At 36.8% G+C, this 21,669-nt stretch overlaps 1 protein-coding gene across 1 annotated transcript in view; it reads right to left on the bottom strand.

The window, feature by feature from the left end:
• The window catches only part of PRKN (parkin RBR E3 ubiquitin protein ligase), a 563,177-nt gene that overhangs the window by 61,326 nt on the left and 480,182 nt on the right, over positions 1-21,669 (bottom strand). The window lies entirely within an intron of this gene.

Here is a 21,669-nt window from a genome sequence, read left to right as displayed (position 1 = left end):
ACCACACCAAGATGCCCAAGATACTTTCCAACCACACAACAGAAAAAAAACCACACAGATCCATAATTAGGTGTAAATCCTTTGGCTGAATGAAAGGCTATTATTGAGCCTGAAAATGGAGTTTGGAAATCCAGAATGCTGTATGTGCAATGCTACACATTATAACCAAGAACATTAGGGAGTCTATTATACAGAGGCAACCACACGCCCACACAATAAAAGCACTGTGCTCGTGTTGTCTTCCCTTTGTAAAGCTTTTGTGGAAAAAATGATAATAATAAAAACATATAGAGCAATTTTGAGTCAGGAATGAAAAGGCTGAAAAATCATTATCTGACACAGGGAGAACTATCATATGGAAAATTACTACCTTTAGTATTACCCTGAATGCTTGAAATGCTTTATAGAAAAATGAGAAACATTTTTTTCTTATTACTAAGCTTTCAAAAAAATTTTGTATGTGCAGTACAATTCTACTAGAATGAGGTGCACTTAGCTCTACGGTGTGCCGAGCACTCAGATGCTCAGATGCCAAACAGTATTAGCCATTCACAAAAGTCCTGGGAGTCTGGCTTACTGTTGGAAACTTCTGATACAGTCTTCAGAATTTAGAAATGCCTTTTCATTTTTAACATCTCTGTGAAAAAGGAAGACTGAAATGTTAATTAGTAGAGTGATAAGAAATGTAAAACAAACCTTTTCACACTAATCCACCAGTCAGCAAGACATTATCTTGCTGTACTTCCTTCAGTCTTTGTGATCCTGTCATGTTACCAGGGTGATATAACTTAAGTACCACAAAACAGCAGCCTGCCTATTTACACCCACAACATCTTCTGAAACATATGTGAGTTGCCCTAGCACTTCACAAATCAAAAGAAAATATTTATTTTATTCTCCTTTATTAGATTTAAATCACACTGACTAGACTTAGGGACAGGAAACACAAGGAACAGGACTGTCACGGTCCCACAGTGTAACAGGGGACTTTGCCTCTTTTAAATTTAAGTCACAGTTTCTCAGCAGTACAACAAAATTGTCTCCACAAAATATTGTGGCAAGGCCACACTGTCCTTTCAGTAGTGGGACACATGTTTTGAAGTTTTTTGAGGCACTTTCTACAAGTCACTTTTGAGCCTTGAACATTGAACAAGCATCAGAAAAGGAATGGGCGAAAAACAATCAGAACTGTTTCAGTTAAAAAATTTGTTTTAGTGGCAGAGAAAGGTCTATACGAGTTTTTATTTTCTTTGTTTCTGGCCCATAACCTTTAGAGAATTATTTCTAGTTCAGTTTTCCCTTTTAGCTCTAAGGCAGCAACTACAGGACAGGTGGAATAAGAATCTCTCTCCATTAAGAGATCCAGATTGCACTTTAATTGACAATTCACAGATGAAATTATAAAATTACTGGCTTTAAGTTAATGAAATCAATGTATAATATTTTTCTTGTAGTGACAGTGAGCCACTTCTGAGTGAGTGAAAGGAAGCTGGTAGGAGCAAAGGAGTGTTTGGGACACTGCAGCAGGAGACAGCATCTTTACAGTAACACATTCCCCCATCTCTTTACAATATCTTGGGGGTTCAGCCTTCAGTTGGTATTGAGTTCTCAGAGGCACAAAGCTCTGAGATTTTACTAGAAAAAGCAAGGTCCTTTCTGTGCATTTTTTTTTTGTTTGTTTTGTTTGGGCTTTTATTTGTTTGCTTGGTTTTTGTTTTAAATATTAAATACTTAGAATATTTTAATATGGGGAGTGGCATGTTGCTCAGCAGGTCTGAAATCTCAATACTGTCCTGCATTTCTGAAGCCAGATCTTCAGCTGTTGTAAACTGATATAGATGTTCTGTTTTCAGTGAAGCAATGCCAATTTACATCAACTGGGAATTGAAACTACATCTGGTAAAGCATTCTTGGATCTTGGACACATAATAAAAATTAATACTAATTCAACAAATAGTTACTGTAGATAATTAATAACAGAAACACTTACTAAATTTTCACCTGTCAAGTGGAGAATATTTTTATTTCAGTCCTTTATCAAATAAGCAACCAGTTTCAAACAAAAAGTATTTATCTTTGAATAAATGCTTCATTTATTTCTGCTAAAACTCTTCAAAAATTGTTTGAGAATGCTCTACTAAACAAGATCTGGGAGGGTAAATTCAAGTATTAAATGGTGGATAATTTTTCTTATAGTTTTCCTTCTTTTTACTCATGTGTACTCCTCTGTGATTATACGGTTGACGTTTTTCATGAAACATGCTGAGGCCAGAGTGAGTGTAGCTTTATGAAATTAAATAGATTGTGTGCTATCATTGTCTCATTCAGTCCACAGAAAACCCCAAGTTGCATAGCAAGCAATGGTAAAAGAGCACTCAACCAATCAGGTTCACAGGCACCTTCAGAATGGAAAGACTGGTTTGAACTCATCATGAGCAAGATGCAAATACATACATTTTTTAATTCACAGAAAAGTAAAAAAGGACAGTCTCTGTCACCTGGCAATGCGTAAGATACTGTGAAAAGCACAATCCTGCTGAATGGATCAAATCATCAGCAAGACTGAACATCTCCCACCATGGATTATATATATATATATGAACCAAATGGAGAGATACACAATTTTGCTTTACAGATGCTGCAGCTTCACAGTCACAGGATACAGTGTTCTTTTAGGACTAAGAGATTATTTATTTATTTTGCTTTTCCAGTGGTAGAGTAGAATTTCTTATCTGATTTTGCATACACTGCATGGGTAGTATGGCAAATGCTTTCCCATTAGGGAATGGTTAATAGCTTTCTGAATTAGTCTGAAGCCTAAGGCAAGGAGTGGATGGGTAGTACATTTGACCAGTCATTAAAGTGTCTTTTGCTGCAAAGGAAACCCTGCAAGCTACAATGTTTCATGGGTTTCACATTAGCAGGATATGTGACCCCTACACCAAAGTTTTTATGCAGTAAGTAGCTTTTGAATAGTTCTGATAAAATTGGGAAATCTTCTTTTCACCTTGCTGCAAGCAGGTGACATATCCTAAAATCCAAACTGTATGCTAAGGACTGCTGCAAGGATGTTTTCAGGAAAAAAATGGGGTAGCCCTATTTTCTGTAGATAAATGTAAGTTTTATATTTATTAAAATAAATATTTTAAATTACCACTTAATTCAACAGCATAAGCTCAAAATCATAGCACTTTTTACACTTTTACTCTTCATTCAGAGCAGACTTCTTCACTGGTGCAATCTAACAGATTTGAAAAATTCACCAGTTGGTATGGGAGACACGATGTCCACACTATTAATGTTTCAGGAGCTTTATTTCAGACCAGCTTTAGTCTGTCTTCTGGACTGAGTGCTCATTAGCAGCAGGAATGCATGATATAAGCTCCTGGACCTCATCCTTCAGTTTAATTTCTTCAGGACAAAAGGCCAGTTGATGTACCCTGAGACCACATGATGATGTGAATCAAAGTGCAGTGAGTGGGAAATGAAATTTGCTTAAAATTGACTCTTCTGAGATAAGAATGCTAAGACCAACACACATTATGATATTCTGAGGTATTATTACTTTTAAACAATATTATTTCTACTGTGAAGTTTGTAATTCTTTAAAATACGAATGTTCCCCCTGCTGTTCCTTTCCACCATTATTCATCCTGACAGTTTGTGCAGAGTTTTAAATTGACCAAATATTTAACTAAATGAAAGAAATAAAGAAAAAATACTTTTGTATTACCATGATGGTCTAAACAGTACCTTTTGAAATCTTTCTGATACGAGAAAAAATAGATGAGGACACAGAAAATTATGAAAATTGTTTGCATGATGCACCCCAAAATCTGAAAGGAAAACAGTCCAATTTTTATCTTTTGATTATGGATTAAATCTGTTTGTTCAAACAGTTTGTCATCTACACGAGCCAGGGGACCTACATTCTGGAGGTATGGTTCAGTCTGGCTTTGGGACACTAAGTGTGGCCAAGAACACCAGAGAGCTGTGAAGGATTAGCTGGCACTACATAAAACACCTGCAATTTAGAATTGGAACACTCTGATACAAAATTTTCTCACTACTTACTACACCATAATCAATGATAAAACAGGGAATTATGCATATATTCTAACGAGATCAAACTTCATTTTGTGTCATAACTCAGCAGCCTAAATTCTACCTAACTTCAGTGTTCAGAGCTTCCAGTTAGCTAGTTCCAGGTCCATTGATTTAGGCTGGTTTTAGATAGAGATCCCAGTAGATTTAGTTAATGATTAATCTTCACTTAATCCTTATCAGTTGTGATCAAGTTATTGTCTACTTGGTTTCAGAGTTATATGAGGCAATGGTATGTCCATAGTTCTACCAAAATTAGAAAACTGCAAAGGAACCTGTACTGTTGTGCAGGTATTTTTTGAAATGGCTCGCCTAGGAACTGCTCAAGGAGGTCTCCAGTTATGGCCAATATCAGTTTCTTCATAAGAGAAAAGAGACTTCCTATAACACATTTTCCTTTGGCTCTGACTTATCCTGGCAATTTCTCTTTTGGCTTCTGATCCCATCTTTTAATCTCAGAATTTTTTTCAAAGTAATCACAGATCAAACTTCCCTGATGTTAGTACTCTTCAAAGAAAAAGTGAAATCTTTCTGGCAGACACAGATCTATCTTCTTGTATATCTGTGTATCTGATCACCACTCATATTTTTTATAGTTTAATTTCTTTTTCCTCTCCCACTGCTTGTTAAAGCATCAGGGTGCTGCTTGGTATATGCTGGCAGTTTCATTGAAGTCCATGCAGCTCTGCTAACTTTCACCTTCTAACAATCAGGCACACAACATGTCTTTAAATTCAGGACAAAGAGCTGGAGCTCTGGGCTGCACAGCAAAACCAACTCACCCTTGTGTATTAAAAGCTTTTCTTTCTCAAGGATGTTTGAATACTGTGAGCATGAATTTTACTACTGAAATGTTGATCTTGATTGTATACCAGAGATACCTAAAGCAGCTTCGGACTTTTCTTTGCTATTCAAACCCCTAAAACTACCTCACATATTTCATATTCTCACTAATTGCTTTGACAGATAACAATGGGGATATTTACTCTGTCACTTATTCTAGAACAGAAGGGCTGGGATGATTCTGCTTCCTCAGCTATCTGAAAATGAAAAGGTGTCAGAAATGGATTCTTTCTCTTGACTCACCATAGCACCAGGTCTGCACTGCAGGGTCAAGGTATTTACATCTGCAGAGAGGCTATACTTTGAAAAGCAATTTAAGCAAAAAATAGATTATCAATCACATAGTATTTTAGCTCTCTGTATATGATACAGGAACAGACAGCTGTTTGGAAACTTCTTTTTGGCTTGAAACCCTATTATCCACAGTACCACTTGATGCTCCTAGATGGATGATCTCTTGGCTGACTCCGACTCTGGGTGGAGCTGTGCCATCTGAACACATGTGCCATCTAAATTACTTGGACAGGATCACTAGAGGTTCAGTGCCAAGTGACTGTAGGTTTAGACAGGCAGCATACCTAATATTGGAAGTCCTGGCTCCTTCATAAAAAATCCCATTCTCTCTGACAATGCTGAAAAATTGGCTTTACTTTCCATCCAATATGTGATTGCACCTGTTGGTGCTTAGAGAGATCCTCCCTCTCCAGCCAAATCCTTGTGGCAATAAATGACCATTCAAATGGTTTTAAGCAAGGAGGCTCTTCAATGACCTAGGAAATTAAAACCCGCTTTATTTGGATATTAGAAAACTAAGTAGGTGTGTTCAAAACTGAAAGGCCTCTAGGGACTCCTCAATACAATCACAAATTCTCTTTTGGTATGTCTGACCTCATTGTGGCAAGTCCAATTAAATTAAACATCTTTTAAAAAACACTGCAGAGTATGGTATCAGGATGCCATTTAAGGAGCCACGCCTAACATGCTGCCTACCTGTGTCTATATACATGCTTCCTCATAAAATCTGGACAGCTACCCAAATTATGTTTCATTAGATAAGCTGCCCAGAAGAGATGAAAAATTGCCAACAATTCAGAAAATGTTCAACTGCACAGAGTGCTGATGGGAAGAAATACTGGCCAAATTGCTTATGCAGGCACAGTTCTGGGAATTTTCTGCTCTACAAAATAATTAGCTTATTAAATCACTTACTGGAAGGCAATCAAATACCAAACCCCAGCTTCCAGTGACCACACAACAAAGCTAACTAGAGTGGTTACTATCACTTTGTTACCAAGGTTGTATATGTTGTGGCTCTATTTAGGTGCAGATTTGCAGGAAGAAAATCTTACAATATCAAAAAGAGCTGCCCTGCTAGGAAATCTTTACCTCTCCATCAAAGCTACAGATGCATCCAGCCTTGGATGATTTACAAACTCAGTGAACTAATTGAGTCTTGGAGTAGCTGTGCTTGGACGTGGTATAAAAGCCCCTAACTAATGATCAATCATATGAGTATCTGAGGGACTTATTCAGGAAGAGAACAGCCCTGTATTGAAGAATATGGTACAAACCCAACCACTTCAGACAACAGATTTTTTTCTTTTTCCTAGGAAAGTTGCTGAAGAATAAGAGAGCAGAGAAGAGCTATGATTTTAAATCAGTATCAGTTGTGAGATGAGAGTGCCAGAGACGAACCACAACGACCGCAACTCCACCACACTTGGTCCTGACTCCTGGTGGGACATGCCATGGTAACAGTGGAATGAACTCCTACTTCATGGTTGGGTATCTCCACCCAGCACACACAGGAGAGACAAAAAGACAAAAACCAGATGTCAGCTGACATGTTATTAACTGAAAAACTACTGGGTGAGCTGAGGTGAACTTCAATGCAATACAAACTGGCATACATTACCCTAATTAAACAGTAGGACTCTCAAGGAAGCAAGGAGTTTTTTTAAATTAACTTAGATGATGCTTTTCCTGAGGAAAAGCCAGAAGCACTTAATATTCCAATGCAGTTAATTTTCAGAAAGATGTATTCTTTCTATTTTCAAAATATCAAGCATGATTTTTAACCAAGTACAGAAAAATAGCAGTACTGTTTTTCGTTTGGGAGGATTTTAAGTCACACTTGTTGATTTAAACAACACTGTTTACATCCAGGCACTCAAAGGCAGTTAAAGGACTGATCTTTAGATATCCCATTATCCACTAAAAATTCACTAGAAGTTTATTTTCTGCCTGTTGGTGGAATCTAAAGATTACTAGAATTAAATACAATTTTTTTTTCAGTGCATAACAATATGATTTCAAGCAATTCTGTTCCACTTTTCTATGATTTTATTCACTGCCTAACAACACTGCCTTTTAGTTCCTTTCAGGAATTCAAGGCACAATGCAGCTGATGTTTTGTACCTATTTGTTTTCCTGGGGTATCTCCACAGGGAACTTGGGACATAGTATTGTTCCAGTAGGAGTTTTTGTTTTGCTGTTTAGATTAACAGAAATTTATATATGTGCCAGGGGAAACAAGGTTAGAAAACCATCCCTCTGGAGGAATGGTAAGCAGTATGGTAGTTGCTTATTCCTTCTAAAATGAGCATCAGGAAAGGAAAATTTTTAGACGTGATAAATAGAAAAATATCCTCATCTGTTTACACACCCAAACAGGCATACAGACTCACATTTTATATACAAAAAATTGCCATCTTTGAAACAGCCACAGTAGAATAATTTCCCAAGATGAAGGTTCTTCAAACATCTTCAGCTTATCACCTAAATACTGTAAATTTCTATTATGTTCTACAGAAAGGAACCTTGATGGGCAAGGAAAGAACCTGCTTTGCTTCTTCCTTAAATCTCTGTGTTTAGCCCATAATCAAACAATAATCACCAGAAAGACAAACTGACCACCTTTGAAGAGATAATGTGTCATGGGATAGCAGCTTCTGTAGCACCAAAGTAATTTAGGAACACAAGACACATTCAGGTTCAGAAGGATACCTGCTTCTTAACCTCTCTGATGCTTTTAAAAATCCCCTGCTGTTTTGGTTTTATTGTCTCAGAGTTACCCAGGCAATTCCACTCACTGCAATGGAATTATTTGTGATTCACAGTGGAGTACATAAGAGGAATATGATACCCTTCATCTCTGCATGACAAAAGGACTTCCTCTTTTTCCAAGGGAGAGTTTTTAATTTAAATGGTTAGACTCAGAAACAGGAGTATGGAACCCCTGAGGCTTTGAACAAGTTTCTTAAACTTGCAATTCCAGGCCTTCTATCTATAGAAAGTGGAGTAATACTTTCCCTCAGAGTAACAAATAGCTGTTAATGAGAGTGCCTGCTGCCTCCTGCTATGGGACAGGTGTCTCACTGATGGGGCCAAGAAAAGAAAGGGGATTTCTTACCAAAGCACTTGCTCATAATGCCTACAACAAATGCTGTAATTCACATATGTAACGTATTCAAAATGCGTGTTAAACAGAAATACTGTTTTGGGGTGTAAAACCACTGCCATTACCTGTTATTCTATTTTAATATAATCTTCCAGTTGTTAATATTTTATGGCACATGCATATTTTCATATTTTTCCATTAAGAGTTATATTCTTACTAAAACATTCCTGGCCTGCACCAGTGGAACATGTATTTAGTAGCTCCTAACCCAAAGCAGATTCTTACATTACTTCAAGTTTGAGATGCTGAAGTAATGTGATAAATCTCACAGTTCATCTCCTACACCTTGTTCAGCAAAAAACTACCTTGGCACTATGCCCTGGTGGGCACACTGTGTTGGCTTTTGACCTGCTGGCATTGCTGCCTGTATCTCTCCCTAGCACTGTCTCACTGATGCATCCCTGAGAGGGATTTCTACTTGGACATCATAAACAATGTATAAGCTAAAGATGCAAAGCATCACCTATGTGAAAAGAGCCCCGTTAGCTCAGTAGTTATTGTCAAGCAGCTGGTATTTGGATCAGCTCTCTTCCCTGTCCTCTTTTTCTTCCAGAGTGGTGTGGTAAACACAGCTCATTGCCTCTGACAAGGAAAACACTTTCCTGCATGTCTAGCAACACCACAGGAGTAGAAGCTTTAAGTACTCTCTGCAGTCTCTCCCTCCCAGAGCCAGAATAAACTGTAGGGTAAATACAGCAGCCTTCAAGTGTAAAAGGAGTACAGCATTGCACTACAATATTGAATTAAATTCCTTAGCAAAGCAAACTGATAACCACTGAAACTTTTTATCTTGACTATTCAAAAACTTTTTCAGACTTCCTATCAAGACTCAAGATGGCAGAATGGAAAATATTTTGAAACACAGATGTTTAAAAAATCTTACACTCCTGAATTCAAAATTTTTAAACCAGTTAAAAAAGTTTCATGTTTGGGTGCAAATGAAGTCATGAAGGAGGAGCAGAAATAACAGCAGGAGATCAGTCTATCAGCAGAAGCCGGATACTTTCTTTGGGAGCACTTCTAGCTAATCTTATAATTCAATAACTTTTACCTACATCAGTGAATCATCATTCTGCTATTTATTAAATTCTTCTGTAGTCACAAAATCCTGTCAAGGTTCTCCTTTCATTTTAAATCTGTCAGGCTTCATTCCTAGTCCCCACAGACCATTTTTATGATGATAATGCTGAGAAGTCTACATTAAGTGAGATAGAAAGAAAATGGAAAAATCCTTGAAATCAAGCAGAGTTCATATTTCTTAAACTACTGCAATAACCTACTGTACACTTCAGCTGAATATTGTTTGTAATATCTTCCCTTGAGTACTGCTGTAGTGTTGGAAACTAGTACTTTAGCAAATTGAGCAGAAAATGTAGCATTTCTTTTGGCTCTACCTTCTACTGATATAACGCAGTCTTGTTTGTCTTTTTAATTTAGCTTTTTAAAAAGAAACACCACACAAGGAATATTTGCTGCATCGCCAATTCCAGTATATAGCTACAGATTGTGACACAGAAATTGTATCTAGCTGCTCTGGAACTAAGAAAAGCAGCTCTTCCTCTCCTAGAATATAATGGTGGCGCAGTTGTGGTGGGCCCTCCCAGAGATCTAGGGCAATGAACAAGAACTCTTACAAAAATTGTTTTGTTGGAGGGATGAAGACATGACAAAACACACTTTATGCCCTGTTAAGGAAAAAATATTTTCCAGCCTTCTTAGGTAATGGAGTGGAATTGTTATTAAAAAGTACCTTCCTACTATTCAACCTAGGTCCTCAAAATTCCTAAACCTTGCATCTGACCACACTTCTTTCTTGACTTTTCCCTTCCTTTCTAACAATCCAACCCCCGGGGCCAGTGCTGTGCTCTGCTGTTCATGGGAAAGGGAATTGGGCCTTGGTCATACTTGTCACCACTTTTCCAGCTGATCTTGCTGCCTCTAGCAGATCTTTCATGTCTAGCCTTGTGCATGTTCCTATGATTAATAATAATCTGAAAATAATGGCAATATTGACAAAATAGATAAAATATAAATATGTGCAGGGAAATAGACTTTTTGGTTTCTCAGTAATATGGCTTTCAATACTTTTTTGAAAGCAAAATTTTGAACTATACCTTGTTTAACAAAGAAACTATAAAATTAATCTGAACTGATTCTTGACCATACTAAATCTTCCAAGAAAATATGAAGAAATCCCTGAATGAACTCTCTGTGGTTTTAAATAACATAACAAGATTATTCCAAGGGTTTTTTTGTACTTCAAAGACACTGTAGAAGAGACTAATGCCTGTTTTCATCCTTGCACCACAATGTGGTAAGTAATGGTCAAAAATATTTTTTCTGTAGGCTGAGGTACAGGCAAGGGAGAAAATGTCATACTTCATTAATCCTCTGGGGACCTGCAGTAGGTGTTTATGGGAATTTAAATACAAAAGCAAAGAGATGAACCTTGAAAAAATATGCATGATTGTTAAATAACGTAAACAAAATGGGATGTCTTGAATGCACCATGCTGAAGGAAGTGTGTTTACTTGATAGAGGCAAGAAATTTTTCAACATAATTTCATCCTTGTGTAATTCTTCACTGTTTATGACTACTAGAAATTACTGCTTTGACTAGAACAGACAACTTTTCAGGGAAAAAGCTAAATAATTTGCTATCATGCATTGGAAGCTTTCATTCTTTCAAGCTGTCCCATCATTGTAATCACCTGTTTTACGGTGTGCAAATTGCCAGACTTGATGAATCGTTGTTGGAGTCCCTTTGCATATGACAATTTGGTGTAAATATTTCAAATAAGTTATATAAAAACCACTAAGTCAGTCAAAACCATTGCCCTATATGTTTGCAATGACTCAATGAGCAAGAGTTCTTTGCACAGAAGAAAGCTCAGCTTTAGTAGATGCTACAGTTTGACAATGAATAAACAGACATGCAAATGAATTCCTGACACTGAAGTATTAAAGTTTTTGCACAAATGAATCCACGGATAAAGCTGAATCTACAAAAGAATATAAACACATCAAATGGAGGGAAAAAAAAATCAAGGATGCATCAACATGAGCACTGTAATTTGGAGCAAAATTACACTTTCAAAACAGAACTCCTAACCACCTTCACCTACAACACATTGGTTCACGTTTTGATTTTCTTACTACACTGAACTGAAAGATGTGCTCCAAGAGGTCACTTAATGCCGTGTGCTGCTTTTGGACATTATGTCTCTAGGATGGATTAGAACTACCCTGAAGCAGAACTCTACAGTGTAACCAGTATGGTATTTCATTTTGCAGATCCATTATTGTGACTCCGTTTGCTAATACAGAAAAAGCCTATGCTGGCAGGACTGTGAACTACAGCGTACTCAAGTAGGAAATGATCCTCTGCAGGTTTTGAGGAGATTCACACCTCAAATTGGATTGTGTTGCAGTCTGCAGATTAAACTTTAGTTTAGCATACATACAGCTGCAAATACAAATTACTTCAGGTTGAGAGTCATAATGCTGCCACCTGAAGAACTTTAGATGTGTGTCGGAAGTTTGGATTCACATTTTTTATCTCGGAGTCTCATCTGCTCATTCACTTTCCAGTTCTACATGAAATGAGAGATAAAATCTTGACCCCATTCAACCTAATGAGAATTTTGCCACGACATCAGTGGAACAGGGGTGTCATTGCTAAAATGCGTTTCAATGCAATGCCTACAGACCATTTGACAAAGCTCCTACTAGAATGGAGTTGAACTTAGTGAAAACACAACATGCAGTCATCCAAGAACACATCAAACAGCATATTTAGGAAATTCCCCCTTAAGCCTGTTAAGGTTCTAAGTGTCCTCTGCTCCATGAACATTTGAATGCCCAGTACACTGAAACGCCTACACACCTGCTGTTACAGACCTCAAATAAGGATATAATGTATAAAGTAGGAATATCAGGCACAGTCATATTAGTTCCAAAAAGGAAAATTTGCAAATTTCTCATCAGCTACTGATGGCAAAATGCATTTAGAGTTCATGCTCTCTCCCACCAAAATACAATGAGGCTCTGAAACAATTTCTTAGGCTGCAAACTCTCATTGCTTGCATTTATACACATTACTATTTTCACAAGCAAGAAAGTTGAAATAATGTTTTAGAAGAACCTTCTCTTAAGCACTGAGATAATATGGTATAATATATAATGCCAGAGGCTGCTAAATCCAATATCACTGATGGATTAACCACCAAACATTAATAACTATAAGTAAAACTGGAATAAGAAAACCACTTTCATTTAGAAGGGGCTATTAATAATCCAGCAACAAAGCAAAGAGACTTTCTATATGTGCATAAATATGGAAAAATGACACCTCACAAGCTGCAAACATAAATTTATAGGAAAAGCCAACACAAACCCACTTATTTTGTCCTATATTTTGTCATAAAACATATTTTGAATTACAGAAAACTGTGGCCTAGAGGTGTTAGATCTAGATGGTTCAAGGAACCATCTTATCATCATTAGTTCATTAATGCAGCGCTAGCCAAAACTCTAAAATCTGAGTTTTGCTCAGTAGGTTGCATGGAATGGACTGCTACCCTGAATTAGTTTCCAGAGGACAAAGGTTCATGTTATGAGTTAACAAGCACACAGCCGAGAGACCAAGAAGAAAGAAAAGAGATTTGTGACTCAGTTAATTTGCTTGTTCAAGAGACAGTCTTCAGGTTGAAGCACTAGCATGCTGACATGGGACAGGGGCAGCCTACTACAATGTGCATGACTCTTGCTTTCCAGAGCCCTCCACTGACAGTGATTACAACGGCTGCAACTAGATTAATTGGGAAAAACAAATTTAGACAGACAGTAATTCACTACCTTTAAACCAGATATTTAAAGAAGGACTGGGATTCGCTTGTAATTTATATTGAAAGGAAAACAAGTTCCAGTGATGTGACAGCATTTCTCTACTACAAAAAACAATTAAAAAACCCTTTACTAAATAAATTTCATTTGATTGAAATTTTGCTCCTTACTGACTATTATCTTAGTCTTTAGCAACTCAAAGGAGCAGCCTTTTTATTAAGGGGTCAAAGACCAAAGATCATATTCTGTGTTTTTGTATAAAAAGATGCATTTGATGACATTCCATTTTCTACTGTTTACCTAACTTCCCTTCCATATGCTCCCAGTGATAGCAGAATTAATTTTCACATAACATTGAAATTTTGCCTAAGCACACAGGAATAATCTTTTTCTACAGCATTTTCTGGGAAGCAAAGTTTCCAGCAAATTAATATATATGCATGCTCCTTCATGTCTTTGTCCCTAGCTGGTTGGGGGTTGACAGAATTTATTTTTAGCCTGTGCTTCCACTTATCCCACATCTCTGCCCATTTTCTTGGAAAAAAGTATGGATAAGTATACCTTCACCCACAGACAGACATGAGTTGTAAGCAACTCACAGAATTACTGTAATTATGCTACCAAATGGAGATTCATTTTCTGGGCTACAAGTATGTCAGAGAAACTTAGATGTAAAAGAGAAGAAAGTGGTTTGACAAAGACTTTTTTTTATTTTTAGTTGAAATGCCAGTATAGCAACATTAATTTAATGCAGAGGTGCTTTTAATGCAACTCTTTATACTAATAGTAGGAACACATAGCTAATCTCTAAGTTTTAAAAATGTGGGACCTAAAAGTCCATTAATAGTACATTAAAATGTGAAGAGTATCAAAAAGATGTCCAGTTAAGGCTCCAAAATATAAATCAAGTTTGGATGCTAATATATGTGGGGAAAAAGCTTTTTTATTCTCTGTTAAGATTTAAGATAACTGATTACAAATTTTAATATTTTCTAAATTCTAAAACATCCAAAATAATTTTTCTCCTGTCAGCTTACTGACGTACCTCGATGACATTCCATGCTAGTTTTCAGCAGTGCTTTTAACATAAACTTCCTTCATTTTTGATATTTTGTCTATTACTGTTTTATGCTTGTATATTAGATGAGTAAATCCTGTAACTCTTTCTCTGCCTGAGAACTGAACCACTCTCTGAGGATGCTCAGTTATATCAATGGACTTCAGTGGAAAAAAGTAACAACTGTTGCTTCCTGCTGTCAGAGTTTCAGGGGACAACACAGCTACTGGCAATAATATATATATATATATATATATATATATATATATATATATATATATATATATATATATACTAGATAATGGCTGTGGTGATGCTGGTTCTAATGCTCCTGGTGCATAAATGAAACTCTTCAATGACTTCCTACCGACTATATCAATGACATTTGAGGGAAAGGTTTGCATGATGGGGCTGCCTGGTCTTTCCAAGGGAATCTGCATCACAAGGAATGGCCTGTGGATAGCACGTGCATGGTGATATTTTGAGTCCGGGCTGAGTTAGCAACACACACAGACTCTTCAGTTCAGGGTGTTTGCTTCATGGATGAGTATCAGTGGTAGGGCAGGGGATGAACACTAACACTGAGAGGTCAGGGTTGCATTCCAAGAGGCACCTTACAGACAGGAAATAGAAAGGCAGCTCCTCACTTCAGTAAGCTTAATGCAGTACCGAGCACGGACTCCCCCAGCGCTATTTTTGCAAACTGTTCAGGGTTTATCTACAGTGTAAGAAGCTTTATTGCTAATTCACCTTTTAAAAGTGCTGGACATTAGGAATAGTTTTTACACACAGGCCTGAAAATCAGTGCAGATAAAAAAGCAGATCATTCAAATTAATTAAATTTCAGTGCCTAAAGTGACTACGGGACAGGCAAGCAGGCTTGAATAAAGCTGACTGCCAAAGAGTTCAGGCTGCTTTCCAAATGCAGCTCTTTAAAAGTTAGTAGAATAAGGACTAGTGTGAGTGCAACAGAAGCAGAAAGTGTTCTACTTGAGTTTTACTTTAGAATTTCCAAAGGGTTTTGAATAATTTCTCTGATTTTATTCAGGGCTGCTAAAAGTGTTACTAACTTGCAATCTAATAATTGCAAAGTTTACTTGGATGTTTTAGCACCAGGAGCCACCTGATTAGTTTTGAGTTAAAGCAAATATGTCTTTGAAAAGCTTGGGAACATGATTTACCTGTAGCCTAATGATACAAAACTCTTCTTGTCAATAGAAGAACCTGATCACTCATTACCGAAGCCTCATCATCAAAGCAGAAAATATTCTTTAAAGCTATTCAGCAGCATAATGGTAGCTTCCTAATTAAAAGTAAATTAACTGCTGAAGACTCTACTAAGTAATATCCAGAAAAACAAAGCTTTTTTCAACAGGAAAGATTTTTTTTCAATTATCTTCAGAAGCTCCTCAAAGAATTTGTGTATGATGAGTAGACAATTATCACTAAATCTTGAGAAACATACTTGCATAATTTCCTCTGGACTCCTCACACTTCTTGTTGATTGAAGTTAATTGCTTGTGTGACCTCCTGCAAGCTAAAAACCAATTTTACTTTTATAAAGGGCACTCTTTATAAATGTGTTCTTTTCCTGACCACATAAAATGGGAATCTGGTTAAGTTCATAATACACAAAAAAAACAGAGCTCAGAAAGCTTTATAAAAGAGTTTCTAACATATAAATAATTAAAGTCCAAGTTTTCATCACTGAATTTTCTTTTCATTAAGTCTTTTAGAAGCAGAGAATATTTCCACTACAGAAAGTAGAACTGGGTTATGAAAACTTTCTGAAAGCCTGTTTATCCCCCTCTGCTCTATGGGAGCTGTACTACTGTGTGCCACTGCTGGCAACTGGAATGTTTTCCCCAATCTCATAGAGGGTGACAATTGCAAGAACCAAATATTCAGAGAAATCCAAGCAAGTCCACAGTGACTTAGTGATATAACTGACTTGATTTTACAATTACTGTGTCATGATGCAGGGTGGTCCAGTTGAAGGAGAAATGCAGTTCCAAAAGGTGAAGGAAAAACTAGTTCATTGGGTGTCCAACATGGAAATATGTGACTCTCCAAATTATAAAGGCTTCTGTAAGTTTTTCCATGACCTATATCACTGTCCAGGGTATCAGTGGCACTGCAGGTGGTGACTGTCTGTTTAACAAGCCCCTACTTTCTTGTTATTAGATTTACAAAGGGCTTCTTTAAGACATTCTTACAGACATTCTCTGTATACCTGTACTAGCTGCCAACCTGAAAGAGGAATGCTTTATTAGTACACAGAGACAGGACATCTAACAATGGAAAAATAGCCTAAGGATACTCTGCAAGACTCTGATTGATTCAGATTGCACTGAGGTTGAATACCTACTATTAGCCATTAGCAGTTGGAGTTTCATTAATCTTCTTACCTTAGAAACCACAGGCAACTCCCCTGCAATACAGTAGCATTAGCAATTTACTATTCTTTTATCATGGTTTAAAGTATTCTGACTTTGACAGCTACTCCTATGGCTGATTTTTTTTTTCTGAATGATGTTGTGTTAATGGCTAAAATTTATTACTTCTCATTTTTGCCTCTCCAGAGGAGAGAACCAGTATGGAGTTATTTTTTTCCCCTGATCTTTGATTATTACATAATTTCTGTATATTCTTTTATATTCAGAGACTTGTTATTCTGTAAACTTTATTTTATTTATCTGATAAACTAATAAATGTGACTTTCCAACTTGCAAAGTTCTACACATAGCATTTCTGCAGCATATGTGAATAAGCAGCAAAAAATGCAGCAAAGTAGTCAAAATAGCAAAATCTCTAAAATTCCCAGTTAAGGATCCAATAGCATTGTTACCTCAGCCAACTTGACAAGTCTGTATATTTTACAATGTATACTGCAGATTCAATTATGATCTCTAAATTAAATGTTGAAAGAAAGACAGTTATAGATAATACTTTCTATAGATAGCATCAGTTATTATCTTGGGAATGGATAGAATCTATCTTTATGGATAGATAAATTCATCTACTTTCCTCCTCTTTTGAGTTCTGCCCTGCTACCCCCCTTCAACTATTCATTATGCAGTTTTTGTGAATCATTTATTTGTCTTTGAATCTAATTTCTTATGCTGGAATGAAGAAAATATTTGCAAACCACTATCTAATTTTCTTAGTATCTTCAGGAGCTACAGGGTTGACCCGGCTCAAAATGAACCATAATAATCTGCCAGGGACCATTATATAAGCAAGAAACAGTCAAAATGCAGAAGCATGTCAAAGGTCCTCCTCAGGGCATTTCCTAGTTGTTTTACACTGCCCAAATACTGCAAAGCAGCAAAAAGTTGAAGATCTGGTTCTTAGCTATTGAAAACGTGATCTCCTAAAATATTTCTGTTAACTGGTATGGCAGTTAAAACATCTACCAGAGTAAATCCTCTAGGAAACTTGTCCTGCACAGTCTAAGTCTTGAAGAAAAGAAAAGGAAATAACTAAGCAGAAAGCAAACTAACCTAGATAATTGGAATGTTACTGTAATATGTTGGTTATATGTTGGTAATATGTTACTGTTACCTCTTGCTTCCTTCCCCTCTCTACCCCCCTTCTGGTCAACACTTCCTTTTTCGTGCCAATTTCAAGGTTTTAGTTCTGATGCAAAGATTCTAACTTTTCCATGGTATTAGTAATAGAGGCAGCCTGTAAAATGGAGACAATTCCAATGCAGGAAGTATAGAATTGCACACTGGAAATATGATGATGCTAATCCAACACCTGCTCAGTGACAGAGGCCCAGTGATGCTCAGTCATCCCCTAAAGCACTCTGTCTAAACTCAGTTCAGATCCACAGTGAATGAAACTGAAGCTCCACCAGTGAGACATGTATTTGTACTCATGTAAATGGCCAGATCAGATAACAAAATATCTGATGAAAAACTATCCCCCCATCCACCAGTTTTTATCTGACTGGTTTAGGGGTTTTTTTGACTGCTAAGTGCTTTATAACCTTTTTAAAATGAAAGCAGCCAGTCTGATCCTACTTGTGATAGGAGATTTCTATTTAGATTATGTTCATTAATTGAACAGCAAATTAGGCCCATAGATACTACAGTTTGTTTTATCACACTACTTTATCTGAATTAGGAAGAGAATTATCACCCTACTATGTGAAAGAGCATATGTTCAGCTCTTTCTGGTAAGCAAGGCTGAGTAGAAGTTGCTGTGAACAAATGCAAACCAAGAACTTAAAATCTGAGACCCTGCTGAAATGTAACTTTGGGAAAAGTTGATGCAGGTACTATATAATTCATGGATTGTATAATTCTGGTAGCTGTGCTCCCAGATCATCCCAGTTTATGGTTTCAATGTAGTTATTATTTTAAAATGGGACTGCGGTAGGCAGAAAATTGGAGGTCCAAGAACACAAACAGTTAGTACTCTATGGAACAAACTGTGCCAACCAGGCAGCACTCTCTAAATAACAAAAATTACCAGGTGCATTAGACAGACACCACTCATCAATTTGGAAGACTTAACAATTTTTAGTACTGTAAATTTTCTCCTTGCAGTGTAAGACAGAATTCAGAAAAAAAAAACCCAAAACCAACTATTTATCTTTCACTATAGGTTTTTCTCCCTTGACTACTAGATTTAAAGAGTAATATTCTGATATATTAACTCAACAACAGACTGAGAGATCCTCATTTCAACACTATTAGCACCTCAGGATATTACTAAATGTATTCTCTAATAACAGTGATTCTTGTTCAAATGCACAGGGTTCAATTTGTTGCCCCTCATGAGATTTAGAAAAGAGCAACCTAATGACTTTGTTTCTGTCTCTAGGTTGCTGAACAGTGATTATGCAGAGCAGTCTCATTAATTGTCTCTGCTCATGAAACATAAGAAATGGCAATATTCAATTTTTTTTTCACCATTTGGAAGTTTTGATGAAGAAAAATATACCAAAACCTTCAGCTATGCACCCATTTTATAACAAAAGTAAATACCTAATGAAATAAAGAGGTATAACTGCTGATTAAAAATTGAGCAGTAATTTTTTTGTTTTATCTTTGAAGATTTGAAATTTTTCGGGTGAGGTTGATTTCTAATCTTGGTCAGATATGTCAGTACAACAGTATCAAAGGTAATTTAAAATCAGAAAAATCATAGCATTTCTAGTGAAGAGAGAGTTTTGACCACCTTCTCATACTAAATCACATTCTGTAACAGTTCTGCTAGAGTCAATACAATTCCCGTTACTGTATTTTACTGATAATATAAAATAATTTATGGTAGTGAAGTCAAGGAACCACATTCACAAGCAGGTTCATGATGTAACAGCCACTGAACCAACACAAAACTTGGCACACATTTGACACTCATAAGTAAGAGGATGACTCAAAATATCATCACTGCAAATAATGCCACCATAGCCTATCTCTCAGAAATATAATTACTCCCTTGTAAACACTCAGCTCAACCTGTTTATGTGATTTTAATCCCATATAAACTCTAAATTTACTAGATGTAAAAACATCTGAAAAACATGGGGGTCTCAATCCTTTGAAATCAGACCACCAGCAGCCCCCAAAGTGTCTTATAAATCTTCAGTTTCCAGGAGCAAGCACTAGAATGGAACTTTTTGTGAGTCTGCAGAGTGGTGATAGCAACTACCAGCATTCCTGTGCAGCAGAGTCCCCTCGCTGGATGTGAGGGAACTACTCTGCTCCAGCTGTCCAGCAGCACTGATGGTCCCCAACTGACTGTCCACAGCTTAAGCTATGCTTTCCCTTATTAAACCACAGCAACTTCTAAATATTCCTGCTTAGTCGAGGAGTGACATGGAAGCCTGCTGCATGACGTTTTGGGATCCTGGAAATTAAATCATTGTCTTCATAAGGCTTCCTCCACAGTCCTCAAGATGCATTTACAAATTGCTAGATTTCTTAATTCTTAATGTCTCAGTGACAATTTGTCTTTCTCAAAGGTGTGTGATTTTAAATGGTCTTTCACTCTATTATTATCCCCATTGTTTGTTTAATTTTTGATAGCTTATAGTGAATTCAGAAGAAAAAAAAGGCTGATGTTATTATTTCTTTGACCCAACAAACGTAAAAATTGGTTAGACAAACCCATTATACCACACCATATGCTTCACAAAAGTGGGTGTTTAACACTTGTGCCAAAGTTCTCTAAAAATATTTAGAATAATCTCCAGTCAGTTGACTAACATGAACCAAACAGGTTTTATTTCCTGATAGATTTTATCCCATCCCGTGATGAATATCTTTTCCAAGTAAAAGACAGAGGCTGCAGCTCCCAGCATGTGGAGGGCCTTCAAATAATACCAAGATAATTCTTCTTTATAACTCTGTGCCAGACTGGCTTTGTTGATATGCTGCTAGTTATCTGAAGATCCTATTATCTCTTCTCATGCTTATCCTTTCAACAGAGACACTTGCTGAGAACAGTATAGTTGAGGGAGAGAATATGCTATCTTTTTGTTCAAGCCATCTGTCTGTTTTAACACATTTAGCATGGCCTCTTTCATTTACTCTTCTTTTAAGTTTATAGACACCTTTGGGATATTTACTGGATAGACAGAACTGCATGAAAGGTCTCCTGTTTGTGTGGTTATTTTTGATTTTTGTTTGTGTTTTTCTTTGGAGGGGTGGGGATAGAACCTTCTGAAACTACAGAATAAATAGGTTTGCCATTCAGTGTTACTTGATGATCCCAGAGAAGGCAAAATCCTTTTCCACGTTCTCAACAAGGAAAGCAAATTTAGCAGGTGTGAATTATATTCACTTACAGTTGGTTGAACCCGACCAACACTATTTGTGAATTTGGCATGGGCTAGGAAGACAGGTTGCGTGGATTCTCCTTTTCTGACTATAGTCTCAAAAATCAAACAAGCATGGAAGCAGATGACAAGCAGACAGCAGTTCTCTCTTCTGTTCGAGGAGCCTTGAACCCTCATCTCTCAGAGGAAATTCCTGAGCACCACCGTATGTTAGGATAACTATCCTTGAAAGTACTTCAAAGATCATCAAATGAACAATGTTGGAAAAGTATTTCCTACCTCCTAGTGAGAGGGGGAGTTGTAGTTCCTTTTCCTCCTTCATTGATCTGACTTAAATCTAGCCCAGAATTTCTGTTGCTTTGTTTATAACAGAAATATTCTACAGAAGTGAAACAGACCAGTTTGGGCCAAAGAAAACTTTTTTTTTAATATGATATGTTGTTGTTTTCCTTTGGCGAATTGAAGTATTTTCATTAGATGGCTGAACCAAAAGATCAGTCATTCATGTGTTCCCTTTATTGATCACAGGATGTAAATAAGAAATTTAGACTCAGAACACACTTTAGA

The sequence above is a fragment of the Cinclus cinclus genome, chromosome 3 (genome assembly GCF_963662255.1).
Source record: "Cinclus cinclus chromosome 3, bCinCin1.1, whole genome shotgun sequence".
Classification (NCBI taxonomy): Eukaryota; Metazoa; Chordata; class Aves; order Passeriformes; family Cinclidae; genus Cinclus; species Cinclus cinclus.
The sequence above is the reverse complement of the archived record's forward strand: the minus strand, read 5'-3'. Positions and strand labels throughout refer to the sequence as shown.